The sequence below is a fragment of the Genypterus blacodes genome, unplaced genomic scaffold, assembly GCF_046128005.1.
Source record: "Genypterus blacodes isolate CSIRO-AG114 ecotype Tasmania unplaced genomic scaffold, CSIRO-AGI_Gbla_v1 ptg000067l_1, whole genome shotgun sequence".
Classification (NCBI taxonomy): Eukaryota; Metazoa; Chordata; class Actinopteri; order Ophidiiformes; family Ophidiidae; genus Genypterus; species Genypterus blacodes.
Window position 1 is genome coordinate 7,291,778 of NW_027466879.1, and position 8,607 is coordinate 7,300,384.

Below are 8,607 nucleotides of genomic sequence, written 5' to 3' on the forward strand. Positions count from 1 at the left end.
AATACTTCATATTCAGATGTTCATGTTCTCGCACTATTTGTAAATGTTTGGGGTGACGGGGTGGGGGGCTGATTTGGTCACAAAGGATTTCCAAAAATAACAACAAACCTGTTTCCAGAATGATGTCAGCGTGGTGATTCTAACTCTCACAGTCACTAATGACATCCAAATCGTTTCAATCTGTATGTACACTCATCTGTGTGTCAAAGAAGATGAACTGCTGTAAGTGTGATGTAACCTGTTCACCATCATCACCACCACCTCCACTATCATCATCATCATCTCTTCCACATGTCCTTCCCAACACCCACCCGCACACACACACACACACACACACACACACACACACACACACACACACACACACACTCAGAATGCTTTATTTCTAAGCCTCAGTCTATGTTCCCGATTTGGGAAATTACAGAATTTATTCATCCAATTTATCCAGAAACTCAGTAAACCTGCTTCTTGGCTCCAGACTCTGTTTCGTGTGTACAAAGTGTTACCAGTAATATCGACATATGAATCACATATTGTTACTGTGATTAGGTGTAAGTGGGGCCAAAGCTCTGAAATGGGAAAAAATAAATGTAATGTTTATGTGATTCTTAAGAATTAGAACTTTACTGTGATGAGGAATTTCAAGTTGTTTAGTTAATTTTGCTCTTGTAACATCTGGCATATTTTTGTAGGCTCCTTCAGATGCATTAATGCTTTTAGATATTAGCCTGAGATATATTTTCTGCAGAATCGTGATAGAATGTTAACTTTGTGGCTGAAATAAATGATCTTTCACATAACAGATAATGTTGATTTTTCATTAAAGATGATGAAAAGCTCACGCTAATGTAGAGAATGATTTAGTTGTCCGTCCGCACATTTGTCTCAGATTCATCCATTTACAACAGTGTATTCCATCAATGCAGAGCCATCTCACAGGACGTTCCATTTAAAGAAGCTGTTATCTTTAACCCCAAAATGACAACGATTACTCCATTATTATAAATTACAGCTCATAACCAGATATGCCAAAGGGAGCAACATCCTGTCTGTGCAACCCATTTGGATGGAATGACTGTGCTTTTAAGGAAAGCAAAAGAAAAGTGAATCAAGTCAAGTCTTTAAGCCAATCTGGGTCTCTGCCAACCTGCCTCTGACCTTTGCTCTTTTGGTTTGGGAGTTAGCCAGTTTCCCTTTTCCTCTGACATCACTCTCCACGATCCACACAATGATAACATGGCCCCTATTGCATGACATTAGTGTTTCCTTGAATGCACTTGGGAGAATTGTGTTATAGAATCCCTCCCGACTACAGCCTAACTGTACTTTCCAACAAGCATCAGCTGCACAGCTGGTGTCTATGGGAGAGAGAGAACGGACACACAAATTCCAGACTGTTATGAGGCAGGAAAATGCTTTTGCTTGGGCAAAATTTCTGTTACACTATGGTGAGTGACTGTGGTATCATATGGCACACACACACACACACACACACACACACACACACACACACACACACACACACACACACACACACACATACACACACACACACACACACACACACATACAAAAACCTAAACCACAGACATGCAGCAATTATCATTCCAGTTCTCATAATGTTTGCACGGCTGCTCTTGCTTTGCATCTGGGTATATTAGCTGTACATTTTCATGCATGTTTATAACGTCAATTACACTCTTATCAAGGTGACAGTATATTGTCATTAGAATCATTTTAAATAGACTGTGGCCTTTACTCCGGGTAACAGACCTAGTTTATGCAATCGTAAATTGATTTATGAGGACATATTGATGTCATAGCTGGAGTGAGACAGCTTCACATGCTTAGCACATCACATGTCATCACATATATTTGGAAAATGCTTAAATCCTATTAAGTCTATATATATGTCTGATTCATTTTTTTGTCTTTGCAGTACAGAAGAATAAACTCCAGCATGTAAACATTGCTGACTCTGGTGTATTGCTACTACTATTTATAATAAAGTTATACGTTGAATTTAGACATACACCGGAATGAATTCAGTTTATTAATGAGTGAACGGTTTTAACTACAAATAAACTGGAGTCATTCTTTACCAGCTCTGAGAACTGAACCCCTGTTATCTTAGTAAAGCAGCTTTACATTGCTTTAAAATTTACACAGCACTTAAACTCCTGTCTAATATATTCAGACCTCCAGAGTGTCTGGTTCTGAATTTTAAAGCAAATTGCTGCTAGATATAAGTGTATTTTCCATGTCTTAGATCTTAATTTGTTGTTGCAGCCTATTTTAGAAATATGAGCCAAATACTAAAGTTAAGCACACACAAAGAGCCAAGAAAAAATGCACCTTATGTGATTTTTTTTTTTGTCTTTAATGCAAGCCAGATGTGATCCGGGACCATGGAAACAGGTGATGATAGCATTACATCGGGATTGCAAACAGATGGAGAAGGGCTTGAACCTATTCTTGTGTCATTGTTCGGGTGAAAAATAAAGATTTTTTTTGTGCTCTAGCGAAATTATTTCTGAATACATCAAGCCACAGCAACTGTAGGTGTTGTGTAAACAAGAGCAGCTGAGGGGCCTCTCACAGGGGCTGCATCTCAAAGAAGCATTTCATTGATGCTGTGACAGTTTGACGTTTTAGCTCGACCAGCAGGGGTGTGTGTTCACATCACAGGAGAGAGAGATTAGGAGCCCGAGGGGGATTTTCTATGATAACAGGGTTTAATACTGTGCAACTTTATAGTAATCGCACAAATCTCTGCCTTATAGCCTGACATGTGTGTTCCCATCCATGCATAACATTACATAATGTTGAGATGTTGTGTGTGCAAGCTGTGTGTCAATGGTTGATTTTTGTTTATTTTAAAGAGATCTGTTTTTATTTCATTTCTTTATACATTTCCAGGGACACAGCACAAGTAATGAAACATGTAATAACATTCCTTTCTATGTTTTATTTCAACTTGTGGGATGTTATTTGAGTGAAGGAGAGATTTGCAATTAATTCAGGTACGGTAAGAGTTTACACACATTTAGGTGCAGCTAGACTGACGTACACATTCTGACATGCTTACATAGACTGACACGCATAAACTGTATATACACGTCTATCGCACCACACACCTATGACACAATAAGGCAATAATAGATTTGCCTTTAATTAATGCTGCTGATTTTACTAAATGGTATCTGACCCAGATCACTGACATAGTTATTTTTGTTGGAGCATTTTAAAAGGCTTGAATGGGTGTAAAGAAGGTAAAGTGAAACTGCACATTGTCATTTCTTGTTGATGTTCCACACAGTCTTTCCCTACAACATCCTGCATGTATATCTCCACAACATTCTCCCAGCTTCTTCCAGACAAAATCACCAAAAAATTAGTATCGAACACTTCTAAATGTAGCGCCTGGCGTTCCAGAAATGTAACTTAATGAGACATGTAATGTGAGTTTTCAAAATAAGCCGTTTTCTTTAGTTTGATATGCTTGTGTTTTACTCTGCAGTTTTGTCTGTTACATTGTCTTACTTCCATTTTTGCCCCTCATCACAGCAGAGACAAAAATCATCATATTGGGTGCATGTATCCAGTTTAATCAGTAGGGAGATGGGCTGCTGAGTGTACAGACACAGGTCTGCTTCACATCAGGTGAAATATCAGTGGGGGGTCCTCAGCAAACAGGCTTGATGAAGTGGCTGGTAGAGTCCTGTCCTGGGAGACACAGGAAAGCCACTGTACGTGTCGGAGTGGCCTCAGAGCAGGAAAGGACACTGTGCAGACTCCTGGTGAATGGCAGGGCCGGCCACCCCTGAGAGATGGTTATTTAGTGAGCAATTACATCTCATAACACTGAGGGAAGCAATAAGCCCCACATCCCCCAAAATGCTGGCTGGAATGTTCATCCTATGACCTCATCTCCACAAGTGAATTTTGCATTTTAAGTGTGAGTACATACTATAAAGCACATCTGTGGTTACATTAATGAATCCATGAATTAAGTGTTCTGCGATCATGTCTCTTTAGCGCCTCCTACTGACTCAGGTGGGAGGAGTTGTGGATTGAGGGTCGCAATGAAGCAGTTATATGCAGATCAGTTGGCCAAGGCCTATAAAGGGTCTGAGTGCAGCTAAATCTGGACTATTGAGTCACAAAGGCATGTTTGCTATGGAAGTTGTTAAAGGTTTTTATACCAGTTCAGAGAATTCCAAAAACCGAGTCACTTTAGAGGAAAATTGATTGTAGGATTGATATTTTCCAGGCTATCCCTGGAGCTGCCACAAGAGAGCACAGCTGGCCGGCTCTCCCACTCACTGGAGAGGCTCGGCCGTGTCACACACAGGTGTAAAAGCCTCAGGAAAACCACAGAATCGAGTGTTGTCAGCTTAAACCAAATGGGGCCTCCCACTCGGCCATTTGGGAGAGTGGACTTTCACAGTAATGTACACATAAGAAAGCGACACCTCCACCCAGCATGGTGCCACTTGACAATGTGACAAATAGCCTTTAAATCACTAAATTACTGAGGGAAATGATTTATTAGCCGCTATAGCAGGAGGTGTTATCCAAGGAGCATTAAAGATGCGCTCTGTTTCAGATTTCACACGTTCTCTAACATGTTTATGCAGCTGGATTGTTTTATTGGAGCAATTGAATTAAGCTGTGATAAGTGAGGTGAAGTACCACGCTCAAGGGTACGCTTGAAATACCACACCTGTCACTGCTGCCTCTGAAAGCGCTTGGCCACATGTTACCCAATTCTATCTCTTCACATTAAGCAAATCACTCCACCTCAAATGTGGCTTTTTAAGTGAATTTATTAAGTTTTAAGTCCCTGTATGTTCTGTAAAACTTGGATTTCTTTATTTGGGACTATTACCACACTCTCCTCAGGTCTTACAAGGGCTGTTACACCACATTTATTTTGTCCCTGAGTTTTCCCTCCTCCTGGTGCTGTGGATTAAGAGCTACTACGGTTATAAAAGGCAAAGCTTAGTTATGGTCTGTTCGAGGGGATCAACTCATTTCCTTTAGCGCACAACACAGTGTGCTCGCAGCCCAGCTCGTCTCGGAGGATCAATGTCTCCGCTTCTGTGTCTCACAATGGAATCAGGGAGGTTGGTGTGGGGTGCAATGCTTGATTGGAGAGCACAGAAGACCACCTGACCACACACACACACACACACACACACACACACACACACACACACACACACACACACACACACACACACACACACACAGTGATTGTCTTTTTTTCTGTCAGTGACAGCGGATGCATTTAAATGTTCTTTATATCCCCTCCCCCTCCTATAGACTGAGTTAACATGCTTTATTCTGTTTGACATACCAACTCACATACACTTAACACTGTAATAGGCCCTTACTTGTCCCAGCTTACTGGTTCCTGCTCAAAGGTTCTTGAAAATACTCAAAACTTCATACTTCTTTCCCAGTTTTGTTGAAATGATAAAGCTGTTATCCATTATTCTGGCAATTTCTCTTTCCCTCTTTTTCCCTCTTTTTCCATCCATGCCAAAGATCCTGAGAATCATTCAAACTTTTTTTGTCATATGGGCAGAATGATGTTTTTCTGCTCATATAACCTGATAGAAAAGGCCTTTTATGTTGATGTACATACATTTGGGACACTTCAGTCTTGATTACACATAGAAAAGAACATAGATATGTTTGTAGTTAGCTGATGCACACGTGATTCTATGCATACTTAAATTGTGTAGTATGCATATGGACATTCACACCTAAAGGCAATTCACCCCTGAGTTTACACAGTTTTTTTCACAAGCAGTCGGTGTTTTCATGAGTGGACAGGTCTGTGCAGTCTGCAGCAGCAACCCCATGGATCCTCCAGGGCTTTGCACAGTGGAGCTTGACATCTTTGTCCGAACCCGACAGGACCATTGTGGGCCGCATGCAGGGTCTGCAGTAGTAGGGGACTGACGGGGCACAGTAGAGGGCACTGTTTCCCACCTCACCACTGACCCACCACTGACCTGCCGCTGGCCTAAACAACTTGCCTGATAGATGAGTGGAGCACTGCCCTGGCAAGCCACAGAAAATAATGTAAGATAAGACAATACAATTATATTAGATTGGTAAATCTAGTTTTTCCTGTGTTTTCTCCTCCCAGTTGAAATCTCATGCAGAACCAGATCACGTTCCTGATCTCAGCACAGCCAGGCAGCATCATTATCTGTCCTGTTCTCCACGCCAGAGGTCACACACAGGGCAGTGGTCGGCTTTTTTGGATGGAGAGTTGGCCACCTGTGGTAAATCTGCAAAAGCGATGCAGGTCAGTCAAAGTCATGGTTCATGTCTACATATGCAAATTAGGATCTAAATAAAAACTTTATTTCATACGAGTCAAACTGAGCACGACAATGATATTTTAAAAGTTTGTACCTGCTCAGGCTCTACATAACACACATTTTTAATTGAACTCATATGGTCAAAATTATTCAGAACAAAAAGAGGAAGGTCCAGAGTTTAACTTGCAACTGCACAAGACTGAGAAACAACCACCTTTCTTCATTCAGCTCAAGAATGTGGACACTGTGGGACCAGTGGGGCCTGTTAGTGATGACACCTCAGATCTGTCTTCTCTGAAGCCTCTCAACTTGACGAAGGCCGGGTATCAGTAGATCTCACACACAAGCACAAACACACACGCAAACACTGACAGGCAATTTGATTTCTTAAGAATATCCTAAATGCTACAAGGTGATTAGTAGTGTTCTTTTTCTATTTTTGTTGGAACTTTAATAACGCTGGTAAGAACATGTTCTCACAGACCTCCTGCAACATCACTAAAGTAAGACCAGTGCTTATTAAACCTGCCTGTTCTCAGTCCTTTACAAGTAACCCAGAAGTGTGTGAGTGTAACTGACTGGAGGCTGCAACTTATAATGGGAATACTTTCAGGTGCTGATCAGGTCCGAATAAATCAGCACGTTTACATGCGTATTAAACTTTGATTATACTCTTTTAATGCAATAAATTGAATTGATTGATAATTAAACCGAAATCGACATCATCACTCTAATAGAAGTGACAATCAATTTATTCACAACAGATAAGATACTTAAAGTGATTGTAAATAATAATTGAAATAATGTTAATAAAATCTATTGCTACAACAACACAAGTTATACTATATAGTGTGACTGAATTATGAACATAAACAAAGAGGATAATATATACAGTATATCATCTACACACAGCAAAGGTTACACAATTAATAATTATAATTGACTAATACAAGTTCTGAAGTCACTGCTGATTCTTTAAAAACATTTTGAGGCACTGTCAATTGTTGCCTTATCAACATTAAAACACAACATCAAAAGTGGAGTCAATAGTGACGCAAAATTGCAGCCAGAGCGTTTCCTGAAAACTGAAACACATTGCCTCTTTACAACAAACCAACTTTGTTAGGTCTGATTTGTGATGCTTAACAATAAAGTATGCCCCTTTCTGAGGCACTCATCTTTAAAGTCTCAACATTTTAAGATTTCAACAGATAATTCTTTTCAGAGTCGTTTGGGAAAGTGAAATTGGATGGAGTTGGCTCAGATGTTTAGAGGCATTAGTAGTGCATGGGAGTCTGTGCATGAGCCTCAGCTAAAACAAGGAGCCCAAAGAACTTTTCTCTTCCTTTTATTCAGAATTGCCAGCGTAGCTTTTTCTGCAGGTCTCCAAAAGGCCTGTTTTACACTGTCTATACGCATTACTGCCATAGTCTGTTGAAGGCAGATCCTGTCACCCACATCTCTCCTGCAGCCAGGCCACCCAGCCTGGATGTGCCTCTAACATGTCATCCCTCTGTGTGGTCCTCAACAAAAGAGGAACACAGAGACAGAGGGAGGCAAAGCAGTGCCAACCGAAATAGAGACGTCTCTAAATATGACAGTGTCATCTCTGAGAAGGGAACGGGAGAAAATAGAAAGCGAGAGAATGAAGAAAAGCTCAACACTAATCCAAAGCTAATGGGATTTCTGCATTGAAGAAATGCTGCAAGGGGCATTTTTGCTATTAACACAACATTAAATTATAGAAAACGCAATGAACAGCAGAGGATGACAGGGACAAACTGAAATGTGTGGTGTTTATGACATTATGAAGTCGTTATAACCAGAAGTGAAAGTAAGCCGGTCTGGTCTGGTTCTCCCTACCACTAAAGAATTCAGTGCCGAAATCGAAGAACCGGGAAAAGGGGACAGCACAGCAGAGAGCGAGTGGGGGCGAGTGAGCAGAGAAGAGACATGCAGACAGCCATGGAACCTCATTAAGTTTCCCTGTTTAAACCTGTTATTTTCAAAATATTTGGACAAAATGAACATTAGTACAAACCCTATTTTTTTCTTTGTTCTCCTCTGTTTCTCTGCTTTCTGTTTTCCTACATAAGTGTTGTCTAATACTTATCATAAATTATCATACGTATGATATACTTAATGGGAAAATAATAATATAAGTTGTAAATGCAAATTAAACATAAAATAAAATTGCATATGAAATTAAAAGCACATGCTGGACCCCTGAAACAAAGCTTGAAGGTGATTGGAGGAATGGTGCTAG